Consider the following 24,614-nt stretch of genomic DNA (forward strand, 5'->3'; position numbering starts at 1 on the left):
GGGCTACGGTCCCGCACACCGTTAGGCCGTCTTCCGCTCACGCCCCAACATCGTGCAGCCCGCCTCCAGTGGTGTCGCGACAGGCGTGAATGGAGGGACGAATGGAGACGTGTCGTCTTCAGCGATGAGAGTCGCTTCTGCCTTGGTGCCAATGATGGTCGTATGCGTGTTTGGCGCCGTGCAGGTGAGCGCCACAATCAGGACTGCATACGACCGAGGCACACAGGGCCAACACCCGGCATCATGGTGTGGGGAGCGATCTCCTACACTGGCCGTACACCACTGGTGATCGTCGAGGGGACACTGAATAGTGCACGGTACATCCAAACCGTCATCGAACCCATCGTTCTACCATTCCTAGACCGGCAAGGGAACTTGCTGTTCCAACAGGACAATGCACGTCCGCATGTATCCCGTGCCACCCAACGTGCTCTAGAAGGTGTAAGTCAACTACCCTGGCCAGCAAGATCTCCGGATCTGTCCCCCATTGAGCATGTTTGGGACTGGATGAAGCGTCGTCTCACGCGGTCTGCACGTCCAACTGAGGCGCCAGGTGGAAATGGCATGGCAAGCCGTTCCACAGGACTACATCCAGCATCTCTACGATCGTCTCCATGGGAGAATAGCAGCCTGCACTGCTGCGAAAGGTGGATATACACTGTACTAGTGCCGATATTGTGCATGCTCTGTTGCCTATGTCTATGTGCCTGTGGTTCTGTCAGTGTGATCATGTGATGTATCAGACCCCAGGAATGTGTCAATAAAGTTTCCCCTTCCTGGGACAATGAATTCACGGTGTTCTTATTTCAATTTCCAGGAGTGTAGAATGAATTCAAAAATCGCAAAGGCGAAAATAAAATAAAAAGTATTTATACATAACAAACATGAATTCTTTCGCATTTAGTTGAAAACAACAGTAAGAAAAAATGAAAACAGAACACAATAAGAGTACATTTAAAAATATTTAAAACATGATGGAGAGCACAGATGTTAAAAATTCACTTTACTGACACTAAAGCTGGAAGGAGCTGTCGCTGTATAGATTATTGCTGAAGGGAAAATGTTGGTCCTTGAGGAGCATAGAAGGCTGGTGGTATAAGGATAGAGGAATGGTGCGTATTATCAACGGGGGAAGGAGTGACTGTTGGGATAAGAGAGAGGGTGGAATTGAGGGGAGCGTTGGTAAGGCTAAAATTTGATGGGGAAAAAGGGGTAGGGAAAGAAGGGCTGTAGGGGGAAGTGGTGACGGTAGGGAAATATGGGGAATGGAGGGGGAGGAAGCCCTGATGACGTGGAACTTATGGGGTGGATTTAAAGTTGCTAGAAAGGGCACATATCGGAACAAAATTAATGATACTGGAGGGGGAGACGGTTGAAGTTTCTTTGGGAGAGTATTCGGAGGGTACGTTGGTCTAGCGTTGGTTTGATGCTTTGATAGAGGTGCGGCAGAGGTTTTGATAGTAGAGGGAAAACCACAGCATTATTGGAGCCGAGTTTTCGGATGGCGTAGGTTGTTCGGAGGTGTTAGATGTGAATGAGAAGATGTGGGAATTTGATGAGTTGTTACAGGATCCTTGTGGGGGAACGTAATCGGATGCGGAAACCAAAGCAGTTGTATGGCGTTCAGTAATCTGGAGGGATTTGTAGAAGCGTGGGAAGGAAAGGGGCAGGGTTGGCGGATAACTATGCAACTTTTGCATCGCAAAGGATGGGTCGCATAAAAGTTTTGTAGCTGTGGAGGACAGTGGAGGGGTGTAACCCCAAGTTCGGCCAGTTAATAGTTTTAGTAGCTTTTGTCTGTTGCAGGCTTTCTATTCAGTGGTTTGTATGTGAGGTTTCCATGTTATTTGTCCGTCCATGGCTAGTCCAAGATACTTTCGTGCACATGAAAAACTTCGGTGAAATGAATGGAAAGGAAACTAGATGGCAAAGTCGTAGGAAAGAAGTAATGATTTCCAAGCGCACAGAGCACTCCCGCAATTCAACGGCGAGAGTTGAAAACTTGTGCCATACCAAGACTGGAACCTGAATGCTCCGCTTCCATAGAACGGATGCCTTAACCGCCTCAGCGATCCGGACGTGCTTATGGCCAGACACGAATTTCCAACTTTCTTCTTCTCGTCACAGCGCAATGAGCCCCGCCCATTAACCTTCTACTCCCAAGTGTATGATTCCTTTAGGAGTTTGGATGTTGTGCATCCGCATTGAAACTTTTTCATGAAACAGCCGTCGCGCCTATAGAATTGTAGATATGAGTGGTGTCTGTTCCTTCGGACACATGTCCAACAGAATAGGCCCCACTCATATCTATTATAGTTTTTGTGATCGTTATCTGGATAAGACACTCGTAAATGGGAAGGTAGAAGTCATGGAAACGGATTTTTCCGCTTTCTCCGCATGCGGTATAAATATTCGATATGATGAAACACCAAATGCATCGGCACCATTGGTTACAGAAGTATTCACCATACGAGCACCAACAATTTGCCCACTTCGAATTCATTTAGCTCTGACAAAAGTGTATGGATGTCTCTGTTTCCTATATCTTAGATGCAGCACAGGACGTTGCCCATCTGACGTCTAGTACGAATCTGAATGTTTGGAATAGGCATTTTGAGGATCTGAATGTGTGATTTGAGGGTCTGACCTCTGGTTATCTGACCATGTTTCCTGATGTGCTAGACAGAGCTAACAAGTTGGAAGGATTGATTGATGGGTGAATGACTTGGAAAGGTGATGGCCAGACAAGGTGAGATCGGGAGCCTACTTGCCAGGCCTCGTCCATAGTTCGATTTTCGTCGGAAGCTGGACAAGGTACCCATCTTGCACACAATGGCTGCTGCTACGTGCCCAGGCTTCTAAACACAGGGCTTGAGATCGTAAGTTGAGTTGCTTGAACAGCCCTTTCATTTCTCGCAGTTAGTTCTCCATGTTGGCGACCAGTTAACATGTCGTCTTAGTGGCCACCTCCGTGACCGCTAGCTCGGTTTCAGCGGCTGACCCTGAGATCTCCTGCGTCGTCTGCGTCGCTGCAGGGGCAGTGACTGTGGCTGGCTGCTCAGTCCGTGCGGTTGCCTTGACAGGAGATTTCGTGGTGGCTTCCTTCTCTCGACTGCTTACAGGGCATTCTGCAACTTATAACGTCTTGACGCGGACTCCACAGCACGCAACAGCTTCCGCAACGGTGGTGCGCAGTGTGGCATCAATTTCTTCGCTGGTGGCTTGGCTGCTGGCGCGTCTTATGCCACCGGTTGGCTTCTTTCGACGTCTTCCTCTTCGAATGCATTCTTCGTGGCCACGATCTTCCAGTCTCTGTCCCGATAGTGTTCAGCGAAGGCCGACAGCCGTGCCAGTTTGAGACATGAGGTCTATCGCAGGATGGATATGTCGGTGTCTCTTCTGTTCTTCTGCCACAGGCGCGGCGTTTGTGCCCTCCTGAGCACTTCGCGAATCTCAAGGCATTGCGACAAAACTTAGTCACATGACCATCTTCCTGGCATCTGACGCACTGGGGCATACGGACCATGCCTGGATGGGAATTTCTCATTGTATCGGAAAGGAGCATCCACACCGCGAAGATGTCATCCGCAGCTCGAAGATGTCGTCCGCCGCTTGTACGCCAAGACCAACACCGGAGGCTTCTTCCTATTTGTTTGGTTATGCAGCTTGACTCCGCATTCCCGTAACCAGCTCGCAACATTCCTTCCTTGACTGCCACCCCGTCGCAGCTCCAAGGCAAACCACGGAGGAGCGCACTGGACATCTTGTCACGCTTCGCTGTTGGCGTCTTTTTCTTCTCAGGCACCTCCACGATGTGGGTGAGTACAGCGCTTTTGAGGGCGCTGTAGTCGGCCATGCTCACTACTTGGAGCACGACTGTAGCATCAGAGTCAACAGACTCGATGCCAACTACGTGTCTACAGCAACTGACAATCTCATCGTACGTCTCTGACCGTCCTGTATCTCTGCATTTCATGTGCGAAGGAGGGACTGGTGTACGATCGTCATCGGTCTTCTGTCGTTCAGCAAATTTGCTGAGTTGCACGACCGAAGGAACCTTCACTTCGTCACCTTCCTTCCGTCCGCCTCGTTTGTTCATACTGTGTCTCGAAACACAACGTATTTGATTTGCGTTGTGAAAACAACACGCGACAATCTGCTCTTCACGCTCATCACAGCACAAACACACCGCCACAGCCCTCCGGTAATCTTATTAGCGCAGCGCTCAACAGCAGCGATTCACTCGCCTCGATGGCTCAGGCTGCCCGCAAAAATAAATGCAGTCACAAATACACAGAACACTATTCTGACCACGACTGACACTTTTGGTGGTGTTTCCACATTTTCGTCCGGTCACTGTATATCTTTTAAAATTTATAATAAAAACACTGGACGAAATCATTTCTACGTGTGGATTACATATTAACTAAGTGTTATTCAATGGAAAGTCTATACATAAAGTATTGCTCTCTTCGTGACATTTTGGCTGATGTGTCCCAATGCTTTCTATACTTAACGACGTGGGAATTTTTTTTGTCTTTCACTTCTGTCTTTACACCCTTTGTACATTAGACATCACAGTTTCAAGCCGGTGGATTCTCCGGTCACGCCTATGCGCTCTCAGGTAGCCGTGACTAGTCCCAGCCGCGAGCGCTAATTTCTGTATAGGCCCTTGCTCGCTTACCGATCAAGGCGCGGCAATACACCTCATGTTTCAAGAAGTTCAGCAACTTCTGAGAACAACAAGAGTCACTCATGAGAACTTACAACGTATTACATTCTTCTTGTCGCGGCACGATGATTGTGAACTTCCGTAATAGGATGTAAAGATAACACGAGCTTAAAGCTTCATCAACTTTTATGTCAAGGCCGTTAGAGTTGCAGCACTGCCTACCTTGAGGAGGATATACAAATAATTTGGGAGAATTTTGTGGAATATTACACCAGAGGTGTGTGTGATTTCAGTCATAATGAGTAAAATATTCTGTCAAAAACCGCCGGAACAGTCAGTCAACGCTTTTGGTAGTCCTGTTATGAGGAACGATTTCGGCATTCGCCTGACGAGACTTTCGGAAATCACAGCGGAGATTTGAGTCCCACCAATCTTGAACAGCATCCACTATGCAGAACTGCATGCCATTGTCGTCTAAATCAACATGTTGTAGAATTCTGGAACATATTTTCTCCTCGCGAATTATGACATTTTTGAGAACGAAGGAATAAAGGTTGTATTTTAACGACCCGTCAAGGTAATCAGAAATGTAGAGAACTTCGTAATGGGAAAGGATGGGAAAGGAAAATAGCGGTGGCTATTCTATATAAAACATCCCGGCGTTTGCCATTATAGATTTCGATTAAACAAAGAAACCTATAAAACCCATGGTCGGACGGGGATGTGAGCCGCTGTCCTTAAAAATGTGCGTCCGGTAGTGTGGCGGAACCGCTTTATAGTATTTCGTGAGTTTAATTACTTATAAATGATATTTCAAGTAGATCATATATTGTCAGCGTAACAGTTCGTTTGATCTCAAAAAATGATTATCCCGGCTAAAATTTTTCTCTCTGCTAAAGAAATCTCCATTTGACGTTGTGTAGAAATGTTGTTTGTAAAGTCGTGTGAGTGCCACTAAATTGCATATCATTTATCAGATTCTACACAACTGTTACTGAAGATGGACGCACTTTTCTCTAGCAAAAGGAGCATTTAGTCACAAAATACTACCCGCGCACAACACTGACGTACGTCTCCTATTGAAATATTTCATGTAAATCGTCCGAAATAATTAGGCTTCATATATCAGCAAATAAGAAATTGATATTACGTAACATGCTGTGTGGTCTAGCGGTTCTAGGCGCTCAGTCCGGAACCGCGCGACTGCTACGGTCGCAGATTCGAATCCTGCCTCGGGCATGGATGTGTGTGATGTCCTTAGGTTAGTTAGGTTTAAGTAGTTCTAAGTTCTAGGGGACTAGGGGACTGATGACCACAGATGTTAAGTCCCATAGTGCTCAGAGCCATTTGAGCCATTTTTGAACATGCTGTGAGCACTATTTTTATAGATTCAATCTGAGTTGAACACTGTCTTTTAAAGTAGATTCGGGACCACCAGTGCACATTTACTTCCATTAATTTATATCTAACAACATTTATGTTTGTTAAAATTCTCGATTCAAAACTGCCGCGGAGATATTTTTGCTAAGATGGCGGCAGACAGACGATAGTCAATTTGTCTGTTGTTATTCTCGATTCCTTTTGTATCAAGTTAATATATTTAGATAAAAGTCTTTAAGCTTTTTGCTCTCTATTGTTTAGCATTTAAAATTATTCTCAATGAAAAATACTTGATATTTTTATACCAGCTACTAGGAAACTCCGCTGTAAGTTACTAGCGCTAATGGCTGCGCTCCTTATTGCGGAGCTGACAATTAACAGTTAAAACATTAATTAGATTGGATTGCAATTGAAATAAATACAAATCCACGTCTAGACAATAGCGACGCTATTCTTCAAATAACAATTAACAATATAGTTACAGGTTTTCTCTTTACAGACCTCACACGTCTCACGTCCGAACAGTTCGTCGGTTAGCTCAGAAAGAACAACTGAACCACAATTATCACAGACAACAAAAAAAGATAAAATTATCGTTGTCTATGAATGTAGTTCTCTGATAAAAGTTTTAATTCACACAGAAATTAAATTATTAGTGAAATAATTATCGTCATTTTTACACGATACTGTCTTTTTTATACATAGTACCGATAATATTTGTTGAAGTTTGTACACTTAGTTCATTTTTAACATTTTGTGGCTAGAACGTAGCGTCGTGGAGTCCCATCATTCATGAACAGCATCCACTATGCAGAACTGCATGCAGTTGTCTTCGAAATCAACATCTTGTAGAATTCTGGAACATATTTCCTCCTCGCGAATTATGACCTTTTTGAGAACGAGGGAATAAAGGTTGTATTTTAACGACCCGTCAAAGTAATCAGAAATGTGGAGAAATGGGAAAGGATGGGACAGGAAAATAGCGGTGGCTATTCCATATAAAACATCCCGGCATTTGCCATGATAGATTTCGAGAAAACAAAAAAAAAACCTATAAAATCCATGGTCGGATGGGGATGTGAACCGCTGTCCTTAAAAGTGCGGGTCCGGTAGTTTACCATTGCACTACCTCCCTGTGTTTTTGGTGATGGAACAAGTTTGTAGGGATGAACTTAGATTTCGCAAGTGCTGACAGTGTGAAACTTAGCTTGCTCTGTTTGTCCAGGACAGTCAGAAGAATGCGGAAAATGAAAGCCAGATTTATTCCACATGTCTTTCCATCCGTATAGCCTTCGACACAGTTCCACGCCGTATCTTAGTAAGCAAAACACGCAATATCGACATATCTTAAAACGACTGCGAACGGATTCAAGGCGTCGTTTGTAAAGAAGAATCTTCGTCACAAGTGAAAGCAGTTTCTAACATACTTCAAGGAACCTGCGTTAGTGTTTACCATATGTGAAAATGACATCTAAGCTAACGTTTGCTGTTCGAAGATGATGCAGTTGGGCACAGAGACGTCACTATAGAGCATTTTTGTCATTATAGAGAACCGCAGGGAGATATGGGAAGAAATGTACGTGATAAGCGCTCACTTAAGATAGACAGTTGACCCTCAACAAATAAGAATAAAATAATGTTCGCATGTAAACGAAATACCCGAAATTGTTTGATTATACTAGCTGCCATTAAAGTATGGAGCAGTCACAATCGTCAAATAGCTGGGACTAGCTGTCCAGAGAAGGTTAAGGTGAATCGATAACTAAAATCTATGGCGCCTGTAGATGCAATACTGTGATTTATAGTAAGAGTCGTAAAGAAAGTCAGCGTTGTTACGATTAAAATTTCGCTACTGGAGCAGGTATGGCCGGAAAACTATCGTATGAGTACTCAGCTTTATAGGTGTGATGTCCAGTCTATGCGCTGCAGGATTTGCGTTGTTAGTATTGATAATGCCATGACTTGACTTTAGGCGGCGCTATTGGTACGGCGACGGAGGGCTGAAATACAGGCATCAGTGTGCATAAAAATAGCAGACAGTTAACATGAGACTTAACAAGGTGGGCAGGGCTCTACCCGTAAAGCTCTTTTAGCCGTATCAAAATACACTCCTGGAAATGGAAAAAAGAACACATTGACACCGGTGTGTCAGACCCACCATACTTGCTCCGGACACTGCGAGAGGGCTGTACAAGCAATGATCACACGCACGGCACAGCGGACACACCAGGAACCGCGGTGTTGGCCGTCGAATGGCGCTAGCTGCGCAGCATTTCTGCACCGCCGCCGTCAGTGTCAGCCAGTTTGCCGTGGCATACGGAGCTCCATCGCAGTCTTTAACACTGGTAGCATGCCGCGACAGCGTGGACGTGAACCGTATGTGCAGTTGACGGACTTTGAGCGAGGGCGTATAGTGGGCATGCGGGAGGCCGGGTGGACGTACCGCCGAATTGCTCAACACGTGGGGCGTGAGGTCTCCACAGTACATCGATGTTGTCGCCGGTGGTCGGCGGAAGGTGCACGTGCCCGTCGACCTGGGACCGGACCGCAGCGACGCACGGATGCACGCCAAGAACGTAGGATCCTACGCAGTGCCGTAGGGGACCGCACCGCCACTTCCCAGCAAATTAGGGACACTGTTGCTCCTGGGGTATCGGCGAGGACCATTCGCAACCGTCTCCATGAAGCTGGGCTACGGTCCCGCACACCGTTAGGCCGTCTTCCGCTTACGCCCCAACATCGTGCAGCCCGCCTCCAGTGGTGTCGCGACAGGCGTGAATGGAGGGACGAATGGAGACGTGTCGTCTTCAGCGTTGAGAGTCGCTTCTGCCTTGGTGCCAATGATGGTCGTATGCGTGTTTGGCGCCGTGCAGGTGAGCGCCACAATCAGGGCTGCATACGACCGAGGCACACAGGGCCAACACCCGGCATCATGGTGTGGGGAGCGATCTCCTACACTGGCCGTACACCACTGGCGATCGTCGAGGGGACACTGAATAGTGCACGGTACATCCAAACCGTCATCGAACCCATCGTTCTACCATTCCTAGACCGGCAAGGGAACTTGCTGTTCTAACAGGAGAATGCACGTCCGCATGTATCCCGTGCCACCCAACGTGCTCTAGAAGGTGTAAGTCAACTACCCTGGCCAGCAAGATCTCCGGATCTGTCCCCCATTGAGCATGTTTGGGACTGGATAAAGCGTCGTCTCACGCGGTGTGCACGTCCAGCACGAACGCTGGTCCAACTGAGGCGCCAGGTGGAAATGGCATGGCAAGCCGTTCCACAGGACTACATCCAGCATCTCTACGATCGTCTCCTTGGGAGAATAGCAGCCTGCATTGCTGCGAAAGGTGGATATACACTGTACTGGTGCCGACATTGTGCATGCTCTGTTGCCTGTGTCTATGTGCCTGTGGTTCTGTCAGTGTGATCATGTGATGTATCTGACCCCAGGAATGTGTCAATAAAGTTTCCCCTTCCTGGGACAATGAATTCACGGTGTTCTTATTTCAATTTCCAGGAGTGTAGCAGCAACAGTGCTGCTGCACTTCGCTACTATCGACGCGCTGAAGAAATACGGAGAGATGCTCTGTCCACAACGGGGTTGAAGAGCATGGTCCGTAAGTTCGAATCAAATGGCGATTTTAGAATTGCTACTGGGAGAGGTCGCCACCAAAATTGCGCCACAAGTTGTTGAGGTAGTTGTTGTTGCCATGGCTAAGAACGCTGGATGCAGTGTGAGATATTTAAGCGGTGTTTGAGTTGTACTGCGACAGAACCACATTTTATGGTCCACCATTCTTTCGGGCAGCAGTAGAGCAATCTCTAGTGCTGTACCAGACTGTTTTGGATGCAGATGGCCACCACACTGAGCAATGTTTGTAGCCCGTAACGTAAACATGTTACACAGTTAACAAATGTTACCCTCTCACGTGAAAAAAACTTGTTTCTTTCAGTGGTTTATTCGTTAATTTTCTTCCGCATGTCCCTACAAGTGTTTGTACAAAGTTTCATTGAACTACGAACAGTCGTTAGTCATGGAGTCCTCTCAAGTAGTGAAAGATTAATTATAATCACCCTGTAATTTTCTCTCCCAAAATAAGTTATAGAATATTTATGTATTGTTTATATGTCTGGGACATTTACGAGGTTGTATTAGTGGAAGTGATAGTGCACATTCAAAGAACGTCTGCGCCATTTATCGTGGGTCTGTTTACTCTCATTAAATCTAATGGGCGACTGTAAACGAAAAGGCGCTGCACCTTTGGGTGTTCGCGTTTCAGTAGTAGCAAAGAAACATAATTTCCTGTTTTCGTAGACTCAGTCGTCGACTTGTTGGGTTTTCATCTGTATTTCGTTTTTCATGCACGGTACAGTCTCTCTTCTGCTGTCTTTTGTTCGGTATATTCATACTACATTATGGATTTATTGCTTATATAATCCCATTTAATTGCTCTCATTAATCGAAATACACAAACGTCATGCAGGCCGCTGTGGCCAAGCGGTTCTAGGCGATGTTCTTAGATTGGTTAGGTTTAAGTAGTTCTAAGGTACTGATGACCTCAGATGTTAAGTCCCATAGTGCTTAGAGCCATTTGAACCATCTGAACATACGTCATCCAAACCAAAATGGCATTCACAATTTCAAAAATGACTATAATGGTCTCATATGAGACAATTCATATTGCTGTTTACAGTTCAACCGACTGCGTTCAAATGTTCAAATGTGTGTGAAACCTTATGGGACTTAACTTCTAAGGTCATCAGTCCCTAAGCTTACACACTACTTAACCTAAATTATCCCAAAGACAAACACACACACCCATGCCCGAGGGAGGACTCGAACCTCCGCCGTGATCAGCCGCACAGTCCATGACTGCAGCGCCCCAGACCGCTCGGCTAATCCCGCACGGCCCGACTCCGTTGTTGAAACGTTCTTAAACAGGGAACTCGCGTAACTAATACTATCGTAAAATCATAAAATGTTTGTTTCTGCTCACCATCCGCGATTGGCACGTAAGGTCGGGAAAAAAGTCTGGTGCACCATTTAGCATTCGTTACAAACTGTACGCTACTTTTCGTAGAACCAATGTATATTTAGATCACGTGGGTATTAATTGTTTCGCTATTTTCCTTGTTAGTCCCACAGGAGATGGGTTGTCACTGTATTCCGATTGCGCGCCACTAAATGCTAGTAAAAGTAGTAAATGCGTGATATAAAAATACTAACAAATAAATAACACTTGTCCTCAGATAACTTTTTCAGAAACCAGACGTTTTCTATAGGTTTCGATGTGCTGAACACGAATACCACGAATGAAATTGTCTCCTAGCTTAGGTTACAAGTAATTTGGATTACACGTTTCATGTATATTTCTACTGTAATCAGTAGGATGCCCTTAGTTGAACTTTGCTAACTTATTCGCGCCGTTTGTTTGCCTTTCTCTTGTGGTTGAGGTGGGGCATATCTCTGTGTCTTCCATCAGAAATCAGCCAACACACCAGTAGTCCACAGTCCTGTGTGCCGCTTTTTCGTGAGAGAAAAGTCGTGGAACCGTTTGCCGCGATCATCACTGAATGCGCCACAGTTGGTTTAAACGTAGGTCGGCCCAGCACCATCGCTATCACTGCTTCATGGTAGTACATGTGAGGGAACAAGAAGAGATAAGATGGGATGTCAGGCTACTGAAAATTCATCTTCCACTCGGTGCTGGCTCTTTTCCTCAAGGATGGTGCCGTACAAAAATAGCAATCAGATGAATGTTTTTTGTGTTGACGCCAAACAGCGGACACATCAAACTTCATGGAGACCTTTTACCATGCTTCCAAGCATTCAGCGGAGACGAACGCGAGGTGCAAAACATATGTGGACCCCACGATTTATCTTGGTATCCAACTCGGCACCCGAAATGTAAAGCGTATGCTTGTTGCATTGCTTTAGCCAATGATCTCCTTCTTGAACTACAAATAAGATTTGCGCAAATGTAATAAAAGTTATCAGGTTTGTTACTGCAGGCACGGGGAATTTTTGTGAAAATCTAAACGCACACAATAACACAATTCTCCAATTTCAACGCATCGCCGTACATACATTCAATAGCCAAGACACTCGTTCCAGTAACAAGAAGACTAATGCAGCACAAGAACATGCAGCCGTGACAATAGACAATTAAAATCACATGTGGTTTTGACATTCGACAGTGCTCTCGTGAGAGGATGGTGCGCACACGAGTCGTGGTGTAAAGCAGTGTTGCCAAATTGTACTAGAAGTGTCTACCTAACTTATTTACGGAAGAGTAACTTCTCTCACAATGCTTCTGTATATAGCTGTTATAATGTCCCACAACTGTGGCTGTGAAACGCGTACACCTTATTTACTTGTAACTCTGAGGTAGGAGAAAGTTTTAATCTTGATATTCGTGTTCAGCGGATCCAAATCTATAAAGCACGGCTACCTTCGTTTGTGTAAAAAAATGAAAACTTCAAATTTGTGGACCAGTATAATGTATGAGTTCAGATGGGAGTGGCGAAACTCTAAGAGAGGCCGATGGAGAGTTTCCACTGTCTGCTGTGATCTGTTCCCACAGCACAACCTGAAGGATGTTCCATGTCGTCGCACAGTGGCTGGAGACGTCCGGCGCGATCGACTCGCCAGCCCCAGCCCGCGGTCCCAGCCGGCGACGTCTCCATTGTCCTGCGGCGGCCGGCGGGCTGCTGTAATTACTGCTGCTGTCTGCCGGCGTCATCTAGCTGCTTCTTCGTTGTTCCTGTTCTCTAACCTTGCCAACGTTTTGTGGCTGTTTGCTGCTAAGGAAAACTGTAGTCCCGGCCACCCCGTCAACTCTGGCGTGTTCAGATATGAGAGACAGAGAGATGGAAATGTAACTCAAGTCCGGTCCGGCACTGTTGCAAACTTAATAATTTCATGTGTATCATCGTCCTGGTGAGAGTCATTCAACGCACACCACTTCAGCGCATTGCGTGCTCCTACTTTTCAATTCCGGGAAAAGGGGATTTAGAGTTCATAATTCGAATCCGAACCACGTCTCCTTCCTACTGTATTTTCACATCATTGAGATGTGAAGGTAAGGTTAAAGACAGACAGAAATATCCGAGGTACTACTGAGAGTTGATCCCGCAATCTTTCGGTTTCCAGGTCAAAGCTCTACCGCTTTTTTTTCCGTGGGTGACGGGGGCGAGTGTGGTGCTCCTCCCTCCTCCCCCTCCTTCAGCTCTTCCTTTCGCTCGTCACTGTAGTGTTGACGAGCTAGTCCGCTGTTTACTTAAATTTCGTATGGTCTGTGTGTAGAAAATTCTTTTCAACTGAAGAGCGTCTACCGATGTGCCATGAACAATGTCGTCATTTAGAAGGGAAAAAGTAAAAGATATAAGGTAAAGTAAATAAAACCATCTTCTAGGAATATAGATAAAGTTCTCTTGAAGAAAATATATTAAAAAACAAAATAAGACTCTTTATGTCGAAAGTCTGTTGTCTGTTCTTATACTCCTGGAAAGACGTTTACCATATTGTTAAATTAAAAACCACTGATTGTGTACTCAACTTTTTCACTCTCAAGTAAATTAAATTTAATCCACAGTCTTATGGTAACATATGAAAACAAAAGTTTTTAAATGGATGTCTGTAGTTGCACAGGTTTTTTTAATTTAAAATGTTCCCTTTCTTCAATTGTTACATTTTTGTTTATAATCATACACTTCGTAAAATGTCCAAGCAGCCAGGCGTAGATGTTGTGCTAAGTACTGCTAACCTCTCTGGAGCTACTCCTCAATAGTTACTGCAGTCTCAGATGTGCCGTTGATTTTGATTTTTTTTTTTTTTTCGTGTCCGCTTCCAAATTATCTGCAACCAAAGGTATGTACCAGTGTTCCTTCCAGTTGGCAGTGGTCACAAAATGGGAAAGGAAACCTTCTCATTGACAATATACATCACACAGATGTTATCTTCGATGTATTATGTTTCTTACGTTCGTCTAGATATTTTTCCAATATTTTGTTGGATTTGGGGTCCTTACTGTACACAGAGTATTCGGAAATTCTCGTTAGCACCTTTTGGAACTTGAAGAGAGGTGTGAGTAGATAATATATTGAATTGGATCCCATATCCGGAAACGTACCGTTTCCGTGCTACAACCATTTGAAAACACGTTGGTAACGCGAGCACTTTTACAAGTAACCGATTAGGTGTGACCTAGTATATTACTTGTTTTACAATTTCACTCATTAATAGCCAAGGAAATTGCTCGTGTACTCGTCGAAGGGTTCTCTTCAACGTAATGCAGTGCGGCCTCTTCCAATTTGGGTGTGCCGTGTCTCCTTCGAGCACGTCACTCCTGCTGACAGTGAAAGTACTCTTTCTCGAAGCTGCCGCGTAATTGTGGCGCAAAGGGTACGATGGAGTCGGACCTTGTGGAAAACGATCTTTATAAAAGTGACTTCCAGCTCTTCCATTACCGTGAGCTTCACTTTTCAGAAGGGTCATGCAAACCTGTGCTCAGCCATGTTGCTCTAACACTAACAGACATGTGAATAAGTTGTGAACCAGGTCACAGAGGTAGGACAGACGTCAAATTACATCAGCCAATCCGACGAAAACACCCCCACCATGACAACTCTGTTGCATACCTATCTATCAAACATGTTTTCAAACGGCCTTATCGTTACCGGACATGGGTTCATATTCAAAATATAATGTAGTCACTCCCTCTACCAGCCCCAGAAGTTTGTATCGGGAATTACTGAATACTCTGCATAGCAAAGTCTGTATAATATTTAGGGACATAATGGTAGTTGGGCTTTAGTGTGTCTCACATCAAGTGGCGCCATGTTCTCTTTCTAGGGAAAGGATCGTGAACAGATTTGTGGTTATTAAAATGCGGCCGCTCAGCACTATTTTAGGTGTTTGGTTTATGAACATAGCAGTACGCTGTACACATACATCCTTGGCACTTGAACCACCCTTTGTGTGGGACAAAATCATTGTTTAAAGTGAAACTTTCAAAATGTTGTCCGTCTAAACATACCTGTATACATGTGCGATGTACCATGTCCTATAGGTACCACCGCTGCCGTGTGATACGTTTTGCCAAGAATATAGATATTCATAAACAAAACTGACTGCAGACAGTTAAACGAACGGTTATTACGCCCATTCAGCGCGGCTCTTGCGCGTTAATCTTATGCACCCAAGTTAACTTACTGTTAGTCACGCGGTGTGAATTCGGTATTAATGTCATTCATAATTGAGTTATCATTTACATGTAGCGAAAAGTTTCCAAATGGTCGCTGTTGCCACCTAAAGGCATAATCCTGAATTTATGCTCTTTTAACTTCACAGAGCAGGCGTTTCTATAACTCGTAGTCATCCGTCAAACTGTATCCATCTCATTATTCGTGTTTGTAATATCACTACGAGTTGGAGGTTGGTATACAGTGGGAGTAGGATTCTTTATAAATAGGAAAGCAGGGCAGAGAGTGAGGTGCTGTGAACACTTCAGTGACAGGGTTGTTCTTGTTAGGTTCTAAAGCAAAGCGAGGCCGTCAAGAAGAGTTCAGGTGGACAGGCCAGCGTCGCAAGCAGAAAATAAAAAGAGAAAGTATATGAGGATATTCAAAGGGTAATTTAATGTATAAATGGATGAAAATCTACTGGTGATCGGGGACTGGAACTCAACTGTACGGGAAAGAATAGAAGAAAGAGTTACGGGAAAATATGGGCCTGGTATTGGGAATGAGACAACAGAAAGACTAATTGAGTTCTGCAAATTATTTCAGGTGATAATCGCTAACACTAAGTGCAAGGATCACAAGAGGAGGAGGCATATTTGGAAAAGATGCCTGCTGGATTACATCATGGTCAAACACAGATCACGAAATCAGATACTAGACTGCAGGGCGTACCCATGGACAATATAGCCTCAGATCACAATTTAGAGTGACGAACAGCAGACTGAAGTTCCAGAGAATCTTCCGGAAGAATCAGTGTGGAAGGAAGTGGGATACTGAAGTACTCACGAATGAGGAGATGCGTTTCAAGTTCACTAAGAATGTAGATATCACAAAAAGGAATATCAGAGTAGGCAGTTCAGTTGAAGAGGAATGGACAACTTTCAAAAGGGTAATCACAGATGTTGCACAGACAAACATAGGTACAAGGAAGGTAACTGAGAAGAAATCTTGGGTAACAGAAGAAATACGACAACTGATCGACAAAACAAGGAAGTACAAAAATGTCCAAGGAAATAGCAGAATACAACAATATAAATCCCTTAGGAAGTCCAGGGCTGACAAGGCGAAACGGCAGCAGGAAAGATATGAAGTAATCGAAAAAGAAATAATCGTCGGGAGGACTGACTCGGAACATAGAAAAGTCAAACTGTAAATTAAAAACGAGGATAGTACCATTTAGATTGCAATGGGGTTTCCAATGCTGAGATGCAATCTTCCGCCCCTAGTGTTCAGTCTACACATCGAAGAAGCAATGACGAAAATAAAAGGAAGATTCAATATTGGGATTAAAATTCTGGGTCAAAGAATATCAATGATAAGATTCGCTGACGATATTGCTATCCTCGGTGAAAGCGAAAAAGAATGGCAGGATATGCAGAAAGCAATTAACAGTCTAATGAATACAGGATGTGGATTGAGCGTAAATCGAAGGAAGACGAAAGTAATGAGAAGCAGCAGAATTGAGAACAGCGAGAAACTTAACATCAGGACTGATGGTCACGAAGTAGACGAAGTAAAGGAATTCTGCTACCTAGGCAGTAAAATAACCAACGACGGTCGGAGCAAGGAAGACATCAAAAGGAGACTAGCACTGGCAAAATGGCATTCCAGGCCAAGAGAAGTCTGGTGGCATAAAATATAGACCTTAATTTGAGGAAGAATGTTCTGAGAATATACGTTGGGTGGAGCACAGCATTGTGTGGTAGTGGATCATGGGCAGTGGGAAAACGGGAACAGAAGAGAATCGAATCGTTTGACATGTGGTGCTACAGAAGAATGTTGAAAATTAGGTGGACTGATAAGAGAGTAAATGAGGAGAATCGACGAAGAAAGGAACGTACAGGAAACATTGTCAAGGAGAAGAAACAGTATGATGCATGTGTTAAGACTTCCGGGAATATCCTCCATAGTACTAGAGATTACCGTAAAGGGTAAAAGCTGTATGAGAAGACAAGGACTGGAATAAATTCAACAAATAACTGCAGAAGTAGGGTGCAAGTGCTACTCTTGGATGAAGGGGTATACGTTGCGCGACGTTTCAAAACAGACAGTAGATCACGGTATACTGATAATTTTTCCTTTCTGGACCGTCTGACTACAACTGAATGAAACACAATTTTCGTGCCATACGGCTTTCACCTTATTTTCTGCAAGTCATCTTCAGCTGCCTGGAATATGTACATATCTGTACTATTTCGTTTACATTTTGGGGGCAATGTACCTATAGGTTATAAAAAGTTCTGGTGGTTGGTTTTTGCTATGATGTAGGAATATTTTAAATTCTACTTAAAGACTGCATGGACGATTTTCTACATATTACGTTGTTGTTCCATTTTTGCTGCTGTTCCTTCTCTTATAATTGCTATGAGAAGTTTTTTCCGCATTTCACAGCACTAGATACTGAACACTAGTTTTGATGCAACGTTTTGATCTGTATTGCCGACTGTCGGATGTTATTGCCAACGATCGAATGTTATTGCCAACTGTCGAGTGTAATTTTTGCAGTATCTATGTTCTTTTATTAAGTGTAGTAGGGAGCCTGTGCTGATGTGGACTCATTTATCGCATGTTTGTTTTCAGCGATGGCTTTCTGAATGTGGAAGTTTTCTTGCATTTGTATAAGATATTTGCCACGGTTGCTTATTCTCTTTATTTTCATTTCTTGTTCCATGGTGGTTATGGTGTTTTAAATGTACTGCAAATGTGGAATGGTTTGATTCGTATTTCCAACAACTGATATGTTCTTTGTACCACGTTTCAAAATTCCTGCATGTCATACCTTTGTATACTGTATCACAACTTTGGCATTCAACTTTATATATTCCTGATTCTAGGAACTTATCCCTTTTGGTAGCTGATTGGCTTACGTGTGATTGGAAGGTTTGTTTATATGTTATTTGGAAGTCCTGTCTCTTTAGGGTGTTGCAGCTCTATGTGTTAATTTATATGTGTAGGGTGTTGCAGCTCTATGTGTTAATTTATATGTGTAAGTCATAGTGTTCAATCTTGTTCTTTTCTGTGTGATATTGTCATTGTGTATGTTTGTTGTGTGTGTTTGTAAGTTTACAGTTTGTGAGTTTCTTGTATTCTGAAAGTGTTGTGTTTGTTTTGTATTTGTGTTTTAATTTTTCGTTTGAGCCTGTTTACTACATGTGTGTCATACCAATTGCTCTTAGTAATTGGGATGATTGTACTCATTTCCTTTCCATACTTTCCCTTGTTGAATGGGATCCTGTTTAATCTATGTAACATATGTCTTAGTACTGCAAGCTTCTGGTTATGGGCGTGGTTAGATGTGGTATGTAGAATTGTATGTGTGGCTGTTGGTTTTCTAAAGACGTTAAATGTATGTTTGGCATTTTCTTTTTTATTGTTATGTCAAGAAAATTTATTTGATTCTCTTCTTCTTTTTCAGTCAATAATTTGGATGATTGTACTCATTTCCTTTCCATACTTTCCCTTGTTGAATGGGATCCTGTTTAATCTATGTAACATGTCTTAGTGCTGCAAACTTCTGGTTATGGGCATGGTTAGATGTGGTATGTAGAATTGTGTGTGTGGTTGTTGGTTTTCTAAAGACGTTAAATGTATGTTTGGCATTTTCTCGTTTTTATTGTTATGCCAAGAAAATTTATTTGATTCTCTTTTTCTTCTTCAGTCAGAAGATTGATGACTCATAGAAAAAGAAAGGACGCTAATGTCTTCTGCATATGCGTGGCTGACGGTATTGGTGTTGAACACTTTCAGTCTTTTTAGCTTTCGGTGAGAAGTAGTAATTCTACGGCAAATGTTACAGAAATTCATCGTTATCGGACAGCCTTATGAAACAGATTTATAGACAGGCATGGATTTGGTTAACTATCTTCTGATCTTGATTCGGGAGTGAATTCCGACTATATATTTTTCTATTAAATTTGAAAAACAAGCATTAAAATCCGTTCTGTTCATTACAATCAATAAAAATTGTTACTGAGCAACTTAAAAAATTCAGAATATCAGTGCCACTTTACATGTACATAACCAAATCAAACATAAGCTTCTTTATATTTTTCGTTGGTTATCCTATGGCGTCCCCTTTGGTTTTCATCGAAATATCTCCACGATGAGTGGTTTTGTTCTGATATTTATCACGTGGATTCAGATCTTGAAGTCACAGTTGAGCAGGTTAATAGCTCGAAAATCTGCCAACCTTTTACTTTGTATATTTTTTTGGGATCGACAGGAGCATGTCTTCAAAGAATTCTGATAGAAAGTCAGTATTTTTTAATATTACATTATTAATTTTTGTTAGTTTATTTCCAATAACGTACCAAAATCTTACATAAAACTGTAAGGCTAAACCATCTACTTTTATTTCTCCGTGATGTTCTGTAGAAGTTCTGCGCTTTCTTCCGAATTAACTGTGGTTTGGACATTGGAGAGGAAGGCGTCCTCTGTAGCTGAGTCTATCACTGATTCAGGATAGATATCCGTGTAACACAGAACAACATGGCTCTTAAGGCAAATGTTATGACCATAATTATTTTCTTGTTCATTTCTAAGGCTTCGACCGATCTTTTGTTTGCCTTTTTTGGCATCCATTGTCATATGACATATCAATATGATTTCCATTGCGGTATAAGTTGTGAGAAGTGCTAGCACCCGTACCAAGGCAGTAATTGTCGTTTCAAAGCATTTATCTGAGGAACAATGTCAACCAAATCCGTTGCTTCATTATACAATTCGTATAGGCATGAAACGTAATATATTTATGTTCGCTTTCTCCAGCAAGACTACGATCGAGCAAATTTTATGATGCGTTTTCTGACTTTTACTAATATGCAATCTCAAGATATGAGAAAATAGGCATTGGGCGCTCTGGTTGGTTCCGGAAGCATGGTGCCCAGGTATCTAACAACTTAGTGCAGGAGCTATAGGTTTAGTGGACAACCCCTTGTGCCACAAAGCATTGCTGTTTATTGTATAGTATCGTGATGTTGTAGTATAGCGAAAAGTTAATTGCCCATATCTTCCAATAAACAAAATCATGTAGAAATCCTTTCTGACAGCAAGTTCTGTGTAATCTACTGGCAGGTTTGCTACTGACATACTATAGTGTAGTTGGTGTGGAAGGAGGTGGATCAACATGTCTATTAAATGTAACGTATTAGTTAAAATATAAGTTAAAATTCATTAATCTTCCCAAAGCAAAACACAGTTACAATCTCGTCCTAAAGCTAAAGTATGTCGAGCGTTGGTTAATAGCTTCACTATTTTGTCACGAACCAAGTCGCTTCTGCTGAGTTTGCCTGTCGAACCAGTCATTGGCTATACAGGGAGTCTCGCAAATGATGATGTGGAGGGGTCTTGAGGAACAAATAGAGCATAGGAACCCACGTCTGGAAACGCCGTCCAATGATGCTGCAGAGCGCTGAAGTTATAGGTGGCGACAACTGCCACTAGGCCACACTTTCGGCAGCAAACGTGGCTTTGTGCGCTGACGGACTGTAGGCGGGACGTCTCGCAATGTCGTTTGTTATTCAGTGATCGCGACTGATTGCCACGAGCGCCAAGGGAAAAAATGGAGCTAGATGCTGCATAGAAAGTCATTGTCGCCTCTGAACACGAAGCGCTTTTGTCTCTGTGGCTGACGGTTTCAGACACAGGTTACAATGCACAGTTTATTTTTCTCCTGGAACCCTCTAAAATCTCCAGCGTTTTTCGGTATACAGGATAAAAATAGACTTCGGATGGAAACCCATGTCCTAAACCGTCATCCACCGAGGCAACACAACATCACATTCCAAGGAGACAAGACCTGTCTACGCAGCAGCCAGCTCCATCGTCTCCACTGGCGATCGTGGCAATCAGTCGCGATCACTAAATGACAAATTACGTTGCCAAATGTTCAGCCTACAGTCCGTCAGCGTACAAAGTCACGTTTTCTGGCGAAGCAAGCCAGCCTAATGGCAGGCTCAAGAGCCTAGAACTTCGACGCTCTGTAGCCTCGTTAGATGATGTTTGCGGACATGGGTTTCTATCCTTCATTTCCTCCTCAAGACACCCTCCACAACCCCTCGACGTTTGTTACATTTCTGGAACACCCTACATATTGACGAACAGTAGATGTGTATTTTTTCCCTTTCGAGTGTGTATTTTTCTTGACATGGTACTCCTGCCCGTCCGACAATCTGTTCCTGTATTCATGTTGATACCGTATCCAGAAACTTTAATGATTGTAGTTGTGGCACCCTCTTGAAGCATAGATACATTCACCTCCGCTTCATATAAATAGTTCCTTAGACATTGCAACTTGACGCCGGATTTATTTCCATTACTGTTAATAGTAGCTATCACATACGTTTTCATGAATATGTTAGGCTTGTATTCTTGACTGGTGTCGGCAGAGCAAGCAGTCGTCTTGTCAGGAACGTTGGTTTTCTGCTGTTTCCATTGGTTCCTCTCTCTTTTCATCCACGTTCATATTAAAAACCTCATATCTAAAGTGGTTATATCTCTTCCCGGTCTCTTCCACGCGGGAGCCGGCTGTGCTGTCCTTCATGAGAATCCTCTTTGTATATTCCAGTTTCTTCGCTCATGCCTGTATTACGCCTAGTTTCTGCTTCCCCGCCGTCCGTTTATATTTCGCCAACTGTTGTATATATTTCAGTGATCAGTATTTCTGCTAAGGCATTGTCTTTTTTGTTCGCTTTGTCATTTTCCTCTGGACTTGCTATTATCCTTGATGAAATGGCTGCATCCTTTTATCGTATGAGAGCTCAGTGTCTCAGAATTACGTTGTCTCAGGTTATGATCAGCTACTGTCTGTTCGGAGATCTGTGTTTGGTGTTTTGTTGACCTTTCTCACTAGTCTTCTTGCTGAAGTTGATGTTTGTCGGTTTCGCACTCGTTGTATTTGTGGTCTCTCTGGAGGCAGCCAGTTAGCGGTTCTCTGCTACGTTGTTTACCGTCGCGCCGAGTTCTGCATGCGCTGCTGTACTAGGCGTCGGGAACTCCTCACATATTGGCGGCGGATCTACCAGCAGTTGTGCGTGTGTTGTTCTTGCTTCGTCATTATGTTGGTCCTGGCGTTGTGGTGCGATACGCGTACACCCACATTTTAGATGACCTGTTGAGCCGCAAATGAAGCACGTCGGGTTTGCCTGCCGTGTATCACGAGAGTCTTGAAGTCTTGTATCATATACAGGGGAAGTCGGTAGGAAAGGTACATCATTGGAGGAGTGATAGTATTGGTGATTCTGAACAAAAAACTTCAAATGAACATACGCTTTTTCTTAACCGCATCCGACCTACAGCTGTTTGAAAATCACGGGCGTCACTCGCCGTGGAGTCTTATCTTGGCCAACAATATTACACAACCTTACTTCAGTAGGTTACTGTTTATGGGCTTGGCTTAAGAACGAAGTTTATGAGCGCAGAGTGAACACAAAGGAGGTTCTTTTCGCTCGTAAACTACATGCCTGTGCTTAAGTAAAAGACCGTACGAATGAGCTCACATCAGTAACACAGCAGCTGTCGCCAAGAGCTGCAAAATGCATTGCAGCTGATGGTGGACTTTTGAAAATTTTTTGTGAGGAAATGTGCACAATTAAACAAAGCATTAGATCACAATCTTTCATTTACTATCACCTGCATTGGTCCTGTTTCTCAATGTTCATTAGTTTCCTCGGAAACTGTTAAGAACAGGACATATATTCATATCACTAATACAATAACCCCTCAAAGCATGTACCTGCCTTCCTGACTCACCTTGTATCAGAACTCACGTGTTTCTTTAAATCGAGTCCGCAGCTCGTGGTCGTGCGGTAGCGTTCTTGCTTCCCGCACCCGGGTTCCCGGGTTCGATTCCCGGCAGGGTCAGGGATTTTCTCTGCCTCGTGATGACTGGGTGTTGTGTGATGTCCTTAGGTTAGTTAGGTTTAAGTAGTTCTAGGGGACTGATGACCATAGGTGTTAAATCCCATAGTGCTTTGAGCCATTATTTCTTTAAATCGATTTTCACTATTCAGAGTTAATTTTCAACAGTGTTAACACTTATGTCATTTTTCGCCACTTACAACTGTGCCGAACAGCATGCAGTCTGTCGAATACCTTTGAATTCCATTTCGAATAGGAGATAAAATATTCGCACTGAACTGAGATCTAGCCTCTTTCTGCATCATATTTTACTACACGTTTCCAGGTTATAAACTTTGAATACAAAGCATTACCGTGAAAATCCCAAGCAAAGCCAACAAACTATTCATGTCGTAAACCAGCCTTATTGTAGGACCAGTCTACTATTTAAATCAGTATGGAAGTTCATCTCATAACGTAAACGTTAAATTTAAAGTAAACTTTGTAAATTTCGTATGTTAGTGTGACTTTAAAATCAGCACTCACAAATTCCTCCTGCCGGCGGGCCTCTGCAACGATACGCAGAGCGACTACACTGCCGAAGGCGGGCTGCACCACAAGACCGCTAAGCGAGACTGTCGTTACGAGTGCACTGCTGACGCGTACTACTTGAGTAAACGATCTCTGAATTGATCCCGACGTTGCTGCAGGAACAAATCGGTATATTTTTCAACACTTCTCATGATGCTTCACTGTGGCAGTGTTTTCTGGATCGCTGTCACCACCACTATGACTTTAGAACGATGTGTAGCAACTCCAAACACTCTCCGGTACGCGCTGTATAATGTTACTGTGCTTTAAATTACACTCTTTCACAGTAAATGACTACAAACTATAGAGCGCACTGAGCCAAAGGGCGCGCGTATCATCATTCCCTGCGTGACGCTTCACTCAACACCAGTGCTGTAGTGGGATGTGTGCAGCACATACGCCGGCCGTTGTGGCCGAGCGGTTGTAGGCGCTTCAGTCTGGGACCGCGCGACCGCTACGGTCGCAGGTTCGAATCCTGCCCCGGGCATGGATGTGTGTCATGTCCTTAGGTTAGTTGGGTTTAAGTAGTTCTAAGTCTAGGGGACTGATGACCTCAAATGTTAAGTCCCACAGTGCTCAGAGCCATTTGAACCATTTGCAGCACATACGTCCCCTAGTCATTACTGTCGGCGTACGAGTTCGTGATGTAGCCACAAAGTTCATTACAACCCATTCCAGTTCTTCCTCGTTGGACAACTTCTGATATCGCGCAGAGAACTATGGCACGCTGTTTCGAACTCTAACAAAAAAAAAAAAAAAAAAAAAAAATGGTTCAAATGGCTCTGAGCACTATGGGACTTAACATCTGTGGTCATCAGTCCCCTAGAACTTAGAACTACTTAAACCTAACTAACCTAAGGATATCACACACATCCATCCCCGAGGC

Source organism: Schistocerca serialis, chromosome 2 (genome assembly GCF_023864345.2).
Source record: "Schistocerca serialis cubense isolate TAMUIC-IGC-003099 chromosome 2, iqSchSeri2.2, whole genome shotgun sequence".
Lineage (NCBI taxonomy): Eukaryota > Metazoa > Arthropoda > Insecta > Orthoptera > Acrididae > Schistocerca > Schistocerca serialis.